General features: G+C 36.8%; 1 pseudogene; it reads left to right on the top strand.

Annotated features, from left to right (window-relative positions):
* Positions 1–3120: 3120 nt before the first annotated feature.
* LOC120115310 lies at positions 3121–18207 on the top strand (annotated as a pseudogene).
* The last annotated feature ends 153 nt before the right edge of the window (positions 18208–18360 follow it).

The raw sequence follows: 18360 nt of genomic DNA, 5'->3' as shown, positions 1-18360 counted from the left end.
CTAGGCATGATGAAGAGCGGAAACCTCAAAATGTGTCTTATAAGATTAAAGGTTGATTTCAGAAAGTTTTAAATTTTCTTTGAATTTTCTCAAGAGTCAAAGTTTGAAAAGTCAATGTGACACCTCAGACTCGTATTCCGGTCGGGTACAGGTTGGGGGTGTTACATAACTCATTTCATACTACTAAACTAAAAAATACTTCCTAAAATCATCTTATATCCATATTAAACATCATTATCATCAATATCTCATTCAAATTCTTAAAACCAAGAATCTCACTACATTTTCAAAATGTTCTAATTTCATTTCTATTACTTCTAACTTCTTAATTAGACCCTTGACAAGTCAAATTTCACTTCAAAACTTATTTTCCAACTCTTTCTCAAGATTTCACTTAGAAACATCTTATCTTTAATCCTTCCTAACTTCTTCATCTTTTAGTTTTAAGACAACTTAAGCTTTCCTTAAGCTTAAGTATCATATAAAGAACATAAACCAAACTTAAACTTAAGAAATTATCAACCAACATGAAACTTACCTTTTACAACTAAGTTCACGGCTAAAGGAGGAAGAAGACTCCAACTCTCCAGACTTTTCCTTTCTTTTTTTTCCTTATCATTCCACGTGGTTAATTCCTTATAAAGTGAAAATAAAAATCTTTCCTTTGAAAAGACCAATTTACCCTTACTTCATCACATATTTACCAAACAATCATTCACAAAATATTCCCAAATAATTCTCTGAACTTTTCAATCTTTTGAAATCATACTTTAAAGTTTCAAAACTTCCATTTTGGTCACTAACCCTGATTTTGGGATGTTACATAATAACACACATCATTATTTTGTTAATTAAAATTAAGAAAAACATGAAATTTAGGCTTGTATCCCAAAACCTTAATTCCTTTAGTATACTCTCTCGTAAAAAGTAATTATAAATTTAACAAACTAAAGAAAAATCTCACTAGACAAATGTATTTACAAAAATTAAGCTCTCGCTTAGAGTACTTGAACAATATTGACAATAAAACTCATAAGTATTTTACATAAAATACACTAATTTAACTCTTAAACACTCTTTGTTGTTGGTATAATCTTTTATTATTGCTTCTTATTGTTGTTGAGAGATTTTGAATTTTTTTACATCTTCTTCATGATTACTAATTGTTAAGAATCATTGAGAAAAATGCAAAATATTTATGGAAAATAATATTTTTATATAAAGTTCAATGGTCAAAGTATTATTTCATCTAAAGTTTAAGGTTCAAATTAAAAATTATTTTTTACTAACATGTCATCAAACTAGCAAGAATTAATTACTTAATGATCGAAATATAATAATAGATAACATAAATGTTCAAAAATTACTAATCAAGAATAAAATGTAACAGTTTTTTTAATTTTATGAACAAAAGTGTATGAAAATAAAAGTAAGTGATCAATTTGAAAGTTTACCCTATTTCAAATAAATCGTTTGCACCTTAAAAGAACCGGGTAGAACGTCCGAAAAGATAGCTATCGGGTCGAAAATAGCAAACTCGTTTGTTCTCTTTGCAAATTTGAAATGTTTAAACAAGCTAGAGTTTATTTGGCAAAAAAAAATCAGAGGCCCTAAACTTTAAAAAAATCAATGTGGCACTTATCGTTTATTTTTATTAATGTGGCCCTCTAACTTGAGAAAGAATTCAATGTAGCCCTTTGATCAATGTTTTCTATCGTTGACCAACGTTTCTGTTACTTTGTACAAACATGACACGTCAAGCAACCCAACATCATATTTTTAACGATCAATTTAGCCCTCCAACTCACAAAATAACTTAATGTGACCCTTTGATTCTGTTTATTGCTTTTGTAAATGGGAAAATTACACTATTCATCACTCAACTATCTTTTTTCTCCCTTTTTAATCACTAAACTTTAAAAGTTTTCAATTTTAATCTGTCAAATTGCTCATATTATAATCATCATGAATTATTTTATTAATATTTATGTATGATGTGGCATTCATTATTCATATTTTAATAATATATGATTACAATAATATTAATTAAATTTATTTCAAAGTTTAAAATTTTGATTATATTAATTACCTTAAAAATTTTGAATCAAATTTGGCTTAAACTTTTATATGAAAAGTTCATCTTGTTCTTCATCATTTTTTGAAAAACCCTATTCTCATTTTGACTCCATCGAATTAACCGTCGCTCACTAGCAACGGAGAAGAGAAAGTCTTTTCTGAGAGTTTATAAATTTGAAATTTTAATTTAATTAATTTTATTTTAATCATACGAATAATGAATGCCACATCATACATATATATTAATAAAAATAAGTCATGATGAATAAAATAGGAGCAATTTGAGGGATTAAAATTGAAAACTTTTAAAGTTTAGTGATTAAAATGGGAGAAAGAAAATATTTGAGTGATGTATGATGTAATTTTTTCCATTCATAACATCATTAAATAGAGTCAAAGGGTCACATTGAGTTATTTCGTGAGTTGGAGGGCCAAATTGATTGCTAAAAATATTATGTTGGGGGTGCTTAACGTGCCAGGTCAACACAAATTAAAGGAAACGTTAGTCAACGACGTAAAACGTTGGTCAAAGGGCTATATTGAATTTTTTTCGAGTTAGAGGGCTATATTGATAAAAAAATGATAGGGGCCACATTGGTTTTTTTCTTAAAGTTAAGGGGCCTCTGATTCCTTTTTGCCTTTTACTTTCTATGGGGAAAAAGTTATAAAAAAAAGAAAAAAGAAAAATTTTTCTCTCTCAAACCTTCACATATTCATTTTTCGACTTTCATTTCCTTTCCTTTCCAACCCATAATTTTGTCCTTCAATGTTCTCAAAATTTGAATTTTCAGGTACTACTAACTTTTTCAATTCCTTTTGAGTTATCCATGGAAAACTTATGAATTCGATCAACTTTATGCTTTTCTTCAACATGTTTTTTTGCCTTTCCAAATGATTCTGGGCGATAAGTTTTTCTTTAGTTTTTGCTCTATGTTTAATCCAGGGAGTATAGTTTTCAGCATTTGATTGGCTTTGTTGTTGTTATTTATACGTGAAGAACACATTAAAAAGCAATTCCTTGTTTTTCTTATATTTCATATGAACATGTGTGTTCCTTTGTATATGTAGTTATGTTCGGAGCAATTTTTGAACAATATATTTTGGGCCATTAAACTATTTGAAAGATGAGTTTATACCTTTTTATTGATTAGCTATCTATTACTCATTACGAGTTTCAGTTTAGTATTTTCCACTAAATGTTTTTTTTTTTTGGTTTGTGATTGCTTGTGGGAGCGTTGGCTTTAAGTAAATACTTTGATGATATAATATTAAATGCTCGATTAGTATGGATGACTATGTGATTTATTCAGAAGAGGGCTTGAGCCATCGTGGAATGTGGATGATGGGGATGCTGATCCAGTGAAACTGAAGAAGAAAATCATCTAGAAAGTTCCTTAGCTCTAGAAGAAGATGGGATTTCTGAGCCGTATGTGGGTATGGAATTTAATTCTGAAGATGCTGTTGGAGCTTACTATGGTGAATATGCTAGGCAAATGGGATTTAGCTTCAAAACTAGTCATTTTTTCTTCGCATTATAAAACCAATGGGATAATAGTTGCTAGGGAGTTTGTTTGTGGCAAAGAGAGTTTGAAAAGATCTGCTGAAAGCTGCAATGCTATGCTCAGGATAGAGTTAAAAGGACAAAAATGGGTTGTTATAAAGTTTGTAAAGGAGCATAGCCATTCAATGATGAGTCCTGGTAAAGTTCATTATATTCGTCCCCGTAGGCACTTTACCGGTGTTGTAAAGATCACGGTTGATATTTACCACTTACCAAGGAATTGAAGTTATACCAAGTGGTGTGATGTATGTTTCAATGGATGGAAACTGCCTCTCTATTTATGCAAACAATAACGGCATCTGGAGAACTCTAGCAGAAGCAAATCACTCATGAAAGAACATCATAACACCAAATTATGCACTTAGGCTAGTCAACAGAAAGAGAAAAGTAGATGCCATGATTGTTTGCATACATGGAGAGACGGTTTTCATCCATTGGGATATTTTCTCGTCTCAGGGACCTGTGAAGAGAGTTTTCATCCCAAAAGAAACAAGAAATCCAAAATAAAAATTCCCCACCTTTGTTTTTGTGCAGTTTGAGAGTGAAGCCGGTTTGAAAAGGGCAATTGACAAGTTAAATGGTTCACTGATAGATGGAAGAAAGATTACAGTTGGAGTTGTAAGATACAATGATGCTCGTCCAAGGATAGCGGTTCCAGATTCAAATATAGCTTAAACTTCAAAGTCAAAAAGGATAGATGATTCTAGGAGGAGATTAAGGGATGATAGAACGTATAAAGATGTCTTGCTGACAAACAGAATGAGGAACAATGCATTGGGATATAGGGAGTTATCCCCTGAAGGGATTCACAGGGAGAAAACAAAGAATAACATTTTGGAAATGCATATACCTTCCGAGAGCTCGAGTTGGGTTAAAAGATCATTAACAGGGATTATCAAGCATTCCTTTGATTTAGAGTTAGTTCAGAAGTCTTTTATTAATGAAGGTTATGATGTTCAGATTGTTAGCTGGGGCTATGTCTAGAATTCCTGTGCAATCATTTTCAAATCTTATGAAGAGATGATGAAGGCATGTACAAAGAAGACAGACAAAATAGGATCCTGGTTTGATAGACTGTCTCCTTTACTGAATGAATATGGAGTTCCAACGACTTTTTCCAGGTTAAGTTACTTGGGGTTCCTCTTTTATGCTGGAATATATCATTTTTGGAACGAGTAGAAGTGAGATGGGGGATGATGGTAGAAATCCATGATTCCACTAAGAACAGGGAGGATCTCACGTCTGCGAGAATTCTTATTAAGGTTGCTAGCCCTTTCGATATCCTAGAGGTCATTACTCTTGGATCGTATGGTAGATTGTATAAGGTGAGTATCAAAATTGGATTGGTGTATGAATCTTCAACACCTTTCTTCAGAAAATATCCAGTGGTTGGAGCAGTTGGGGAACATTTTGGTGAGTTAATGTCTGAGGAATGTGAAGACAGGGAGGTGTCAGAATATGAAGAAGGTTCAGTAAAATCAATAGAGAAAATACTGCATAGGGTTGACATGTGGATTGAACAGAGAGTATCTTATGGTTTAGTATAAGTTGATAGGGAAAAACAATTTCCAAGACTTACCAAACATGTGAAGGGCATTAAAAGAGGATTGCCAGATTTGCAGAACGTTAGGAGTATCAAAGAGGGAGACTTTGCAGGATTAGGAATTAAAATTTCAAATATTCCGACTGATGGGCCTCAAGCCCAACCAAAAGATAATGAGCAGACTGGGTTGAAATTTTCTAAGATAATTCCTTCTGGGACAACTTACACAATAAATAAGTTTGGTAAAATGGTTCAGAATAGGAAATTGATAGAGACTGGCAGTGAACATAAGCAATATAAGGGGTTCAATTATAATTCAGATTCGACTGGTTGTGAAGGAATTGAGGCTAAAAATTATAATTTAATACTGATAGTTCCTAATTCATAATTTTCAAAGAGTCATACAAGGGGTAGATCGTTGATTCAATTCAGAAGTTCGCTTTACAAAGAGTGAACCTTTAGATAGGAGGAGAATGGGCAGTTATAGAAAGGTTTATAAAAGATCTAGGGAGAGAAATTACTAGTATGGGAATGAGAAGGAATGCATATATGTTAGAGATGATGATTCAGTTTCTCATAAGGTTAAAGACCAAACTTGCATATCAGACCAACAGTTTACTATAACAGCAGATGCGATTATCCAAGGCAGTGAGGATCGTATTACATATAGAATAGCAGGTGCTAAAAGTTTGGATTGGGAGCCTGAATGTTATTTTTCAGAAGGACATTGTTCTATTTATAATTCTGGTATATTAAATAGAAGAGCAAAAAGATTAATGCTAAGGAAAACTTTAGAACAAGTAAATATTTCAACAGCCTCATCTTCGGTTTTTTTAGACCTTTTGGAGGAAGCATTAGCTACTTGGAAAGTTTGCCAGGTATTGGGGGTTTTTTTTAAGCAGGGGAAGACAACATTTCTGGAAAGAAATTATCAATTTGGAGAAAGGCTTGAATATGGTCATTTGAGGAGTCTTATGGAGGAATCATATTATTCAACAATCACTTATGAAGGAAAAAATATCCATAATTTCATGGAATGTAAGGGGTTTGGGAAAAAAGAGAAACATAGAGTTGTTCAGAGATTAGTCTCTAAGGCATCTCCTTCTTTTCTTTGGTTACAAGAAACTAAATCCGAGAAAATACAAAGGTCTTTTTTAAGAAGAAACGGGTTGAATATTCTTCAAGGTTTTATCGAATCTCCAGTGGTTGGTTCTTCAGGGGGTTATTATGTTGCTGGGATAACAATGTGTTTGAGCTGGAAAATCACTGCATTAATAGAGGATTCATTATTATTTCAGGAAAATTTCGCTCTAATCAGTTTAGAAGTGTTCTCATTAATGTTTATGGGCCTTCAGTGGAGGATGAGAAAGCATGTTTTTTTGAAGAACTCAGTTTGTTCATTTCTGATCAGAATCTGCCTATTTGTGTGGGAGGGGATTTCAATGTTTACTTGTCTGAGGAAGAGAAGGTGGGTAGAGCTCAGAATAGAAACTCAATGGGGATTTTCAGTCGGTTTATTCAGACTTCAGGATTAATTGATCTGCCTTTGAATGGGGGCAGGTTCACTTGGTATAATAACCAAGATGTTCCCACATTTGTTAGATTGGACAGGTTCTTGGTGGATGGTCAATTCTTGGCTAGTTTTCCTGATATTGTCCAGTCATTAATTCCTAAGTCTATTTCAGATCATAATGCTATATTACTTGAAAATGGAGGAATTAATTGGGGCAAAAAACCTTTTAGACAATTTAATTACTTGATGGAGGAAGAAGGTTTTGAGGAAATGGTCAATCTTTCAATATCAGATTGCAAGAAGAATAAGAGAAAAGCTGGAATTTTGAGCATTTTGAAGAGTTCTAAATTAGCCATCAAAAAGTGGACTGGGAAGAGAAACCATTTTCCAGCAGTTTCAATTACAGACTTATAAAAGAAAATTCAAAACCTAAAGGAGAATGTCCAGTAGTTGCAAGATAGTTCAGATCATGGGATAACAGCTGAATTAAATGTTTGTCGATCAGAATTATGGAGACTTCACAGAACAGATGAGCATATTTGGCATCAGAATTCAAGAATGAAGTGGGTATATGATGGGGATCTAAACACTAGATTCTTTCACACTTGTGCTTCAGTTAGGAGAAAACTAAATGCGTTGAATACTCTAAAAGTTTATGGGAATATTATTCATGACCCAACTGTTATTAAGGCCACTGTCAATGATCATTTTTTTTAAAAAAATTAATGATCGGTCTACTTTGGATGTTGATGATATGGGGTTGACTTTTCTTAGAATTTCTTTAGAGCAAAGTATTCTTTTAGAGAATGAATTTTCTGAGAAGGAAGTTTGGGAGACATTAAAGTCCTACGACAGTAATAAAGCCCCAGGGCCGGATGGATTGAATTTGGGATTTTCAAAAGGTTCTGGTATGTCCTTAAGGAAAATATTCTAAATTTTTTCTATAATTTCTTTTTGGGGAAAGATTGGGAACATGGTATTAACCATACCTTCATTACCCTAATTCCTAAGGGTTCTGACATTGGGAGCCATGATGATTATAGACCGATAAGCTTAGTAGGAAGGGTTTACAAGATCTTATCTAAATGTCTTTCCAGGAGGCTGAGGAGTTGTATAAGTAATATCATCAGCCTGACTCAATTTGCCTTCATACTCGGTCGACAAATTTTGGATTGTTCTCTTATTGCTAATGAAGGAATTGATTATTGGATGAAGAAATGGCTAAATGGTTGTGTATTAAAAGTTGATTTCAGGAAGGCTTATGATATTGTTGACTAGCCTATTTTGTTCAAGTTGATGAAGAAGATGGGTTTCGGTTCTACAAGGATTAGTTGGATCAAGAGATGTGTTACTATAACTTCAGTTTCGGTATTATTCAATGGAGTTCCCTAGGAGGAATTCCCTATGGAAAAGGGTCTTCGACAGGGTTGTTCCCTGTCTCCATTATTATTTAATTTAGTGGGGGAACTGCTCAATTTATTACTCCTTAGGGATGTTTCTGAGGGATTATTTTCAGGAATGCTAATTGGCAAGAAGAAAGGGCCTTTTAATTTAACACACTTGCAGTATGCTGATGATCTAATTATCTTTTGGAGCTTTGAATATGCAGATTATGAACGTAAAGAATGTTCTTAGAGTGTTTAAAGTTATGTCAGGGCTTCAACTTAACCTCAAGAAAAGTAAACTATTTGTAATTAACATATCTCAAAAGGATGTTCAGATTTGGGTAGATTCTATTGGTTGTGCAATGGGATATTTTCCTTCTAATTATCTAGGACTTCCACTAGGTGCTAACAGGAATTCATCAGTTATTTGGGAACTGGTGGTTCAGAATGTTTACACAAAACTAGCTGGTTGGAAGACTTCTACTCTTTCATTAATTTGGAGATTAGTCTTGGTCAAATCGATTTTTTGCTCACTGCCTACCTATTTTATGTCAATGTTTAAGATTCCAGCCTCCATCTACAAGACACTCAATTCAATTATGTCTGATTTCCTATAAAGAGGGGGAAATGGTATAAAAAAGATATATTGGGTTAATTGGGCCAAAGTGTGTAAATCAAAAAGTGAGGGAGGTTTGAGAGTTTGAAATCTTTATAGCATGAACAAAGCATTTTTAGGGAAATGGTCTTAGAGGTTTGCAAATGAAAAAAGTTATGTTTGGAGGAAATTTATATGTAACAAATATAATATTGATTCATCAATGTTAGTGTTTGATAGAAAGATTTCACCTGAAGCTTCTTGGCTATGGAGATCATTGGTTAATAACCATTTCAAAGAAGACACCTTTGGTTCTAAGTTTTGAAGTTTGTGCAGTTTCCATGTGGGTGATGGTAAGCTCATTCGATTTTGGCAAGATAGTTGGGCTGCAGATTATCCGTTCCAGGTTCTTTTTCCCAGACTGTTTTTTATTTCTACAAACAAAATTGGCAAGTTATGTGAGTTTGGTGAATTCCGATCTTCGGGCTGGATTTGGGATGTCAAAGTCAGAAGAAATATAAATTATTGGGAGCTTGAACAATGGTGTAATTTGATGAGCATCATTTCCAGTGTTTCTCTATCAAAAGAATCCACTGACTGTTTGATTTGGAAATGCTATGGGGATGGGGTTTTTTCAGTTAGCTCTTGTGTTAAGATGTGTGCTTCAGGTTCAGATGAGGTTCAGTTCTGGAAAAATATAGTTTGGAGTGGTTTGACACCTCCAAGAGTGGAATCTTTAGTGTGGCAGATTGTTCTTCAAAAGTTGGTTGTTAAGACCAAATTGGTAAAAAGAGGGGTTCAAGGAATTGAGGATGTTTTATGTCCTCTTCATAAGTTGGTTGAGGAGTCTTCCATGCATTTATTTTTTACTTGTTCGGTTGTGTGGTCTTTATGGAATAAATTTATGAATTTTTGGAGGTTTAGTTCTGTTTTCCATGCAGATGCAAAGATTTTTCTACTAGCTTAGGATGATTTGAAGAAAAACTCTGCGATATGGACTTTCATTCCTGGGGTTGTTCTTTGGACCATTTGGAAAGTCAGGAATAATATTGTTTTTGAAGAGGGAAAGCTTGATCAAACAAAATTATTTTTCTTAGCAAGATTTAGGCTTGTTTCTTGGTTTTTAGTTAAGTATAAGGAGATTTCTATTCCTAAGGATTCTATAATTTCTGATCCTTCCCTAGGGGATTCTTGCTCTTCCTACAATATCCTTTTGTTATCTAAAATCCCTTGGTCCCCTCCTCCTATGGGCTTCATCAAATTGAATGTTGATGCTACCATTAGCAGTGATTGGAAGAAAAGTGGTATTGGAGGTGTTTTAAGGGATCATTCTAGTTCAATTTTAGGCTCTTTTAAAGAGTATGCTAGTTCGGGACCTCCTACGTTGATGGAACTTAAAGCTATTTAAAGGGGTTTATCTTTCTTTGCCTCTTTTCAAGGGATGGTTAAAGATCGGTTGATTATTGAGAGTGACAGCATGGTGGCAGTAGATTGGATTAAGAATGTTGATTCATGCCCAGTTGTGTATGCTTTTATTGTTAGATATATAGTTGATAAACTTAGAGTTATTAAGGGGTTGTTAGATGGGTTACAAGGACAGCAAACTTAGAGGCTGATGTTTTAGCCCATGCTGGTATAGGCTAACTATTATGTTGTTGTTTGAGGTTCTGTTTTGAGTTTCTGGTTCATGAAAGGGGTGTGAGTTTTCTGGTTCTTGTAAGGGGTATTTTGATGAGTTTTAATTATGTTGTAATTTTACTTATGTTCAATGAAATCCTAAGGCACTCTTTTCCTCCTTCCGTTGATCAATGAGCTTCTCTACAAGTTCCATTAATCAAGAAGGGGTTTTTAATAAGGCCTGAAATCTTATAAAAAAAACAGAAAGAGAACATTGGGGAGGGATGCTCAAAATTTACTTGATTATTTCAAGAAAATGCAGGCTGGGAACCCTGGTTTCTTTTATGCAATATAGCTGGATGATGATAACTGCATGGTTAATGTGTTTTGGGCTGATGCGCAAGGTCAAGGACAGCCTTCATGCATTTTGGTGATGCTGTGAAACTGGATACAAGTTACAGAGTAAATCAGTATAGGGTGCCATTTGCTCCATTTACTGGGTTGAATCATCATGTTCAGACAATCTTGTTTGGTTGTGCATTACTATTTGATGACTCCGAGGCTTCTTTTGTTTGGCTTCTCAAGACATTTCTTACTACGATGAACAATCATCAACCTGTTTCTTTAGTCACTGATCAAGAAAGATCCATACAGACAGCAGTGTCTCAGGTGTTTCCAGGTGTTCGGCACTGTATTAATAAGTGGAGTGTTTTAAGAGAAGGCCCAGAGAATTTGGCACATATTTTTCATGTGCATCCTAATTTTCAGGTGGAACTGTATAATTGCATAAATTTGGCTGAAACTATTGAGGAGTTTGATTATTGAAAAGTAATCTTGGGGCGCATGATTGGCTTCATTCATTATATAATGCCCGAGCTCAGTGAGTGCTTGTATATTTTCGGGATTCCTTTTTTGCGGCAATAACTCCCAATCAGGTATTTGATTACTCTTTTTTTTATGGATATGTGAATCAACATACCGCATTACCTATGTTCTTTAGACAGTATGAACTAGCACTAGAGAACTGGTTTGAAAGGGAGATAGAAGCTGATTTTGACACTATGCACCACGTGTCCCTTGGACAACGTCACCTATGGAGAAGCAGGCAGCATATCTATATACAAGGAAAATTTTCACGAAATTTCAAGAAGAACTAGTTGAAACTTTTGTTTACACTGCGAATAGAATTGAAATTGATGGAGCTATCAGCACATTCAGAGTTGCAAAGTATGAGGATGACAACAAAGTGTACATAGTTACATTAAACTACCCCAAAATAAGAGCTAATTGTAGTTGTAAAATGTTTGAGTATGCTGGCCTACTTTGTAGACATGTTTTAACGGTCTTCACTCTGACAAATGTACTTACATTACCACCACATTACATCCTGAAACGATGGACACGAAATGCAAAGTCTGGGGTTGGAACAGATGAACGTGGTGTTGAGTTGCATGGTCAAGATTTGTTGACATCATGGTATAATAATTTACGTCGGGAAGCAATCAAATATGCAGAAGATGGGGCAATAGTTACCGAGACTTATAATGTTGCAATGGGTGCTCTTAAGGAATGTGGGAAGAAGGTTTCCTTTCCAAAGAAAAATGTTGCAAAACTTGCACCTCCTGACTCACTGGCCAGTGGAGTTGCCTATCATGACAAGAAGTGCTTAACATCAGCTCCAAATGTGGCCCCTTTGCTATGGCCAAAGCAAGATGAAATTACGCAGCATTTCAATCTTAATGACACTGGTACTCCTGCTCAATATGTCTCAGATTTGAATCTGACATGTATGGCACCCGTTTCCCTTCATTGAGATGACAGTCATCCTGATAACATGGTACAATAAGTAATTCTTTATTTCTCTAAAATCCATTCCATTCATCTATTGCTTTTGAATTGAAGAACAGGATACTGACTTGATACATGTTTATGGGTTTCATTAATGCAGCCAATTCTTCCTTGTTTGAAGTTAATGACTTGGGTAATGGAAAACAAAAATTCAACCCCTGAAAGTAGGTTGGCAGTCATTAATTTAAAGGTATACGTGTGGTAAAACTGTAATAGCCCTCGAGTACGTAAAATCCCAAGTTGCAGCGTAGTCGCATTAACCGTTAATATAACCTCAGAATTAATTGCTGAAGTACATGGAACCCTTTAAAACTGTTAAGCTTATGAGGTTCATAGCTATATTATTCACTACTGTTTGTTTTCTGCTTATGTGAAGCCTTTTTCTTACACGTATCTGATATATGGACACAGTTGCAAGATTATAGCAAGAGCCCATCAGCTGAAATGGAGGTTAAGTTTCAGCTTTCAAGTGTTAGTTTAGAACCCATGTTGAGGTCTATGGCTTATATAAGTGACAGTTTTCTACCCCAGTTAACAGAGTTGCTGTAATCAATTTGAAGGTATGCAAATCCACAATGGTCAGATATTTGAGCAAATTAAATCTAATGATAATTTTCATTTATAGTATTCCAAGATATGAGATAAAAATTTGAAACCAAAATAAGTTAAAAGGAAATTCCAAAAACCAGAAGGAAAACAACAGGAAAGCTTCTGAGGGGATGGCCAGCTCATTTGTTTCTTCTCCATCTCACAATGGTCGAAACTCAAACTGGTGTTGTTATAATGGTCTCATTGGTCATCAACGGTGTCTTGGATATAGGTTTAGAGAACCATGTCTCAATAGGATTAGTTGTCTCCTGCTTCCACCTAACTGGGAGAAGCTTCTATGTAGTATACCAGAATGTCAGGCTAGAGGAAGTAACTCCGGGCAAGGTAAGGCTTTTACTATCTGAACTAATGTATTAGTTAGTGTTTACGTGCAGGATCGAATGGAAGGTTCGTCCTTCGGAAGACGAAAATAGAGGGGTAGAAAATGTCAGTGGCAGTAGAAAAGGAAAAAAACGGAGGTACCGCCGGTTGGAAGTATGTCGTAGGAGGAATGAAAACAGAAGTGCGCTGAGGGGCATAAAGATGTGTTGAATATCCAGGGGCTTCAAAACCAGAAGAATACAAAGTGGTTCCAGGGGGTGTCAGGTAGAAAGGTTGGAAATCGGCTACCAAAGCTAGGTAATGAAAAGAGGATCTGGTTAAGACAAGGTATTCTTAAAAGCAAAGCTAAGTGGCTGGGGAATAAAAATGAAAATCAGGAAGACAATAGAAAGGATGGAGGCTGTCGGAGCAGGCGGGATATCAAACCGGAGTCTTGCTGCTGTTTGGTCAAAGTATTAACGTTTGACAAAGCAGGAGACAAGAGGGATGTCATCAAGATTAGTACGATGCAGAAATCCTGCATGCATGGAGACAACCCTAACCCTTCACTATATGAGAGAGCCACAAGGAAACTAGGACACTATCCGAAGAGTTTTGACAGGTGTTTAGAAAGATCGGGTCCTTTATCAAAAAGGACATTTCCTTCCAATGATTCTGACATCAGCGTTGGAACATGGGAAACATTCATGAAGAGGGAATTATTGGTCTGCTTCAAATCAGGTTCAGGACAAGGCGAAGTCAAATTGGGGGAGAACTGCTAACATAACAATCAGACTTTTTCGACTGAGGCTGCAGAGCAAGCCCGCGCTTTATGTTGGAATTGTCGAGGACTTGGGAACCCATCGACAATTAATGAATTAAGGAGATTTTTCTGTAGAAAGGTCCCAAATTTGGTGTTCTTATCTGAAACTCGTTTACGGAAAAATAAAACAGGAAGCTTGAAACAACGTTTGGGTATGTCAGGATGTTTTGAAGTGGAAAGGAGTGAGCTCTGCACATGTTTAACACTTCTTTGGAATGAAGAAGTTCAAGTTGATCTGGTAGGATACTCTAATAACCATATTGATGTTGTGAAATGGCATCAAAAGTCCTTCCGATTCACAGGATTCTATGGCTACAGCAACCACAACTGCAAGAGTGAAAGTTGGAAGCTGCTCGACCGGCTTCGAAATACGTCAAATCTGCCTTAGCTTGTTGGGGGTGAATGAGATTCTTCTTCAAAGTGAGAAGCAAGGGGGTCGAAGAAGGTTGGCAGTGGATATGGTCAATTTTAAAGAAGCTTTAGCAATATGTGACCTCTGGGATATGAAGCCACGTGTTGGGCGGTTCACTTGGTTCTATGGTCGAGAAGCCTCAAATCACTTACGGGAATGACTCGATCGGCTTGTAGATTCTCCCCAATGGTTGCACTGGTTTGATAACTTTGTGGTGACTACGGAACTTTCCTCCACTTCTGACCATGCTACCATTGTCGTGAACAAACAAGGTCTTGGGCATTCTTCACTGGAACAAAGGAGATCATACTACTTCAAGTTCTACATATGTTGGGCAAAAGAGGAAGGCTGTCGTAGAGTGGTGGAAGAGGGATGGAACTTGTAACCAAGGAACAACGCTGGAGTCATCGTCCATTAACAATGAAAAAAGTGAATCGTTCTGGAAGCAGCGATCCCGAGTTACATGGCTAAAGGAAGGCGATAGAAATACCAGATTTTTTCACACGCGCGCAAATGGGTGAAAGAAGCGGAATTGGATAAAAGGTTTGGAAAGCACAGATGGGAATTGGATTGCAAATCAAGAAGATATCTTTGACATTGCCACTGAATTTCCCCCCCCCCCTCTCTATTGTTCTTTTGAAGCTGAACTGGACAAGGAGATCCTGGACGCCATTGACGGAAGCGAATGCCAAGCTTTGTAAGGAGTTCACAATCGATGAAGTTAAGGAGTTCCAATCGATGAAGTTCTCAAAGCGTTCACCCAAATTAACCCAAACAAAGCCCCAGGTATTCATGGTACGTCAGTTTTTATCGTATCTTTTGGGATATTGTGGGTAATGATGTTATTTTGTTATGCCTTGAATTGCTTAATGGTCATGAATGTTTTGAGCGGGGTAATTAAACTGTTATTGTACTCATCTCAAAAGTGGATAATCCTCTCTTAATGAAAATTTTCCGACCGATTAGCTTATGCTAGATCATCTACAAAGTGGTCTCCAAATGTATTGTTAATCGTCTTAAAGTTCTAATGCCTCTTTGTATCTCAGAAAATCAATGTGCTTTTGTTCCAAGACGACAAATTTCTGACAACTTTCTTGTGGCACATGAGCTCCTCCATTACTTAAAAGGTCCGAACAATGGACCTAATAAAGGGACGACGCTCAAATTGGACATGGAGAAAGCATACGATAGGGTAGAATGGAGATTCATTGAGGGAGTGATGGGTAAAATGGGATTTGATACAAGCTTTATCAACCTTATCATCAAATGTATCTCCACTATGTCTTTTTGTATTCGGATTAATGGATAGCTTTCAAATTCCTTCAAACCGGGGAGGTGACTTCGACAAGGTGACCCCGTCTCCCCGTATCTTTTCCTCTTTTGTGCGCAAGTTTTATCAGCAGTACTGCTCTCTGAAAAATGGAAAGGGAATTTGAAAGGAGTTCGCGCCAGTGTGAGGGGTCTTAGAGTGAACCACCTGTTTTATACAGACAATAGTCTCTTTTTCCTCAAGAATTCAATCAAATAGGCTTGATGTTTGAAGAGAGTCCTGAGCTTGTACGAGTCCTCCTCTGGGCAGAAAATCAATTTCAACAAGTCCTTGATTTATTTTAGCTCTAATACCAAAGATGTTGATCGAAGGAACATTAGAGAGATTTTTGGTGTGCTCGAAGAGAATAATCAGGGGTTTATCTTGGACTCCCGCTTGTCGTGGGGAGGAACAAATCGGAGGTGTTTGGGTTCATTAAAGACAGAGTGAATAAAAGGATTAACGGTTGGACAGAGAACCTCCTCTCCTACGGGGGGACGTGAGGTCTTCCTCCAATTGGTGGCTCAAGCGTTGCTGACGTACGCTATGTCATGTTCCCTCCTTCCGGATGGGGTGATTGATGCCGTCACGTCAAGCATGCGGGCTTATTGGTGGTCGGGGAGAAAAGAGAAAAGAGGGTGGGCTTTAGTCGCTTGGGATAATATTGTCGGGCGAAAAGAGATGGCGGCTTGGGCTTCAGAGATCTAAAGTTGTTTAATTTTGCACTTCTAGGTAACCAAGTTTGGAGAATGATTGGTAAGCCTTCGTCTCTGCTTTTCTGAGTTTTTAAGGCTAAATATTTCCCCCCGTCAACTTTCTTAGAGGCTAAGCTTGGTAATAGACCCTCCTATGCTTGGAACAGCATCTACAAAGCGAAAGAACTTACAGGGGTATTTTTAGAGGATCGGATTTGATGGGGAAACTCGTATCCATAGAGACAGATGGGGCGGTGATAAGGCGGTGCAATTCTCCACCCATTATCTTGATAATCCAGGTAACCCTTTGCTTTGCAAAGAGTTTATGATTCATTGGCAACCTAGATGGGACTCCGGAAAAATCAGAGCTGTGTTCCATGAAGATGATGCAAATATTATCCTCAAGTTCTTCATTTCCCGCATTAGGAACGACCTCATTTGGGAGCTCCCCAACTTTGGCTATTACTCAGTAAAGTCGGGGTACAACTGGTTATTAATGCAAAAAGGAACTACGATAGAGAGCTCTTTAATTTGGAGACAGATTCACAAACTCCCTACTTTGCCAAAAAATAAAATTATATGGATGGAGATTCTGCCATAATGCTTTGCCAACAGGGGAGAAACTTTTTTTTTTTTTGCCATAATGAAACAGGGAAGAAACTTGCTGCAGCAAGAGTAGGAAATGCCCTGTGCCCTTTGTGCAACCAAGAAGTGGAAACGACTGCATGCGCTCAAGAATTGCTCCTATTCCAAATCAGTGTTGCTCTTGTCTGGTCTTGAGCGCTCGCTGGCGGAGTGGCAAGCAACCTCGGGAAAGATTGGTTGGAAAAAGTTGCTTCAACCTTGGAGATGACAGGTCTTGCCAAGCTGGTCACTTTGCTATGGTCCATTTGGTTCAGAAGGAATAAATGGGTTCACGATCGAGAGTTTCAAACTGATCGAGATGTCCTCAAGGCATGGGAATTAGCTGCTGAAGTTGACAAAGATAACGGATGGAATCTCAAACCGAAGATCACAGCGAATAGGATTGCTCGACAACTATGGCAACGCCAGCCGCCTGGATGCATCTAGATAAATGAGGATGGAACTTACTCGGACTATAATGGAGAAGCTGCCATTGGAAGGGTTGCTCGCGACGTGCATGGAATGGTCATTGAAGGTTTTGCATCTAAACTTGAGCAAGCACACTCACTTGAATTAACTGAAGCAGCCGCTTTCGTGCAAGGATTTCGGTTGACCATCGAGAATGATTGGGGCTCTAGTGATAAACGAAGGGGATGCACGTTAATCATTAATCGTTTAGATAAGAGGCGGGATTATTGCTGTACAGTTGGTTTGTGGCTCATAGAGGCTCACAAAGCTCTTGACAGACATAGGTAGTTTAAAGTGTTGTTTGCGCCGCGCGAGGTGAATAGGGTTGCTCATGCACTAGCTAAATGGGCATTGTCGAGGACCAAATCGCATTGGTTCTATCACGATGAACCGAAATGTATTAAACAAGATGTACTGCTTGATGCTATTGGCATTGGCATTTGAATGCAATCGAAATTACTTCCAAAAAAAAAAGTTTTATAGTATTCCAGAACTTGCTGACAGTTTGTTATTCTACAATTCATTTTCTCGTGGTGTGCTAATCTGCTTACAAGGTTGGATTTAAAATAGAATAATGCTGTTATATGTATTCAACATACGCGTTCTTGATTGCTATTTGAACAGCTTTGTTTACGAGAATTTTTTTTTATATCATATTCGGTTCCAGCTTCAAGACACCGAAACTCGTACAGGAGAGTCGGAAGTTAAATTCCAGGTATCCAGGGATACATTAGGAGCAATGCTGAGGTCAATGGCGTACATCCAGGAGCAGCTTTTGAATGTTGTAAGCATCCTCTTCTTTTACATATTGCAGTTAACCAATGAGTAAAGAAATGTTTGTTTCACATGTCAATTCCTCCCAGCTTCAACCATTTCATCAAATCTTAATGCACTATACCTCAATTGTACAACTTACTTTCTCCTGAGTGAACCATAAAGCGGAGCCCTTATCTAAGAAGCATAGGAAATAAGGCATTGAAGT

The sequence above is a fragment of the Hibiscus syriacus genome, unplaced genomic scaffold (assembly GCF_006381635.1).
Source record: "Hibiscus syriacus cultivar Baekdansim isolate YM2019G1 unplaced genomic scaffold, ASM638163v2 tig00110263_pilon, whole genome shotgun sequence".
Taxonomy (NCBI): domain Eukaryota; kingdom Viridiplantae; phylum Streptophyta; class Magnoliopsida; order Malvales; family Malvaceae; genus Hibiscus; species Hibiscus syriacus.
The sequence above is the reverse complement of the archived record's forward strand: the minus strand, read 5'-3'. Positions and strand labels throughout refer to the sequence as shown.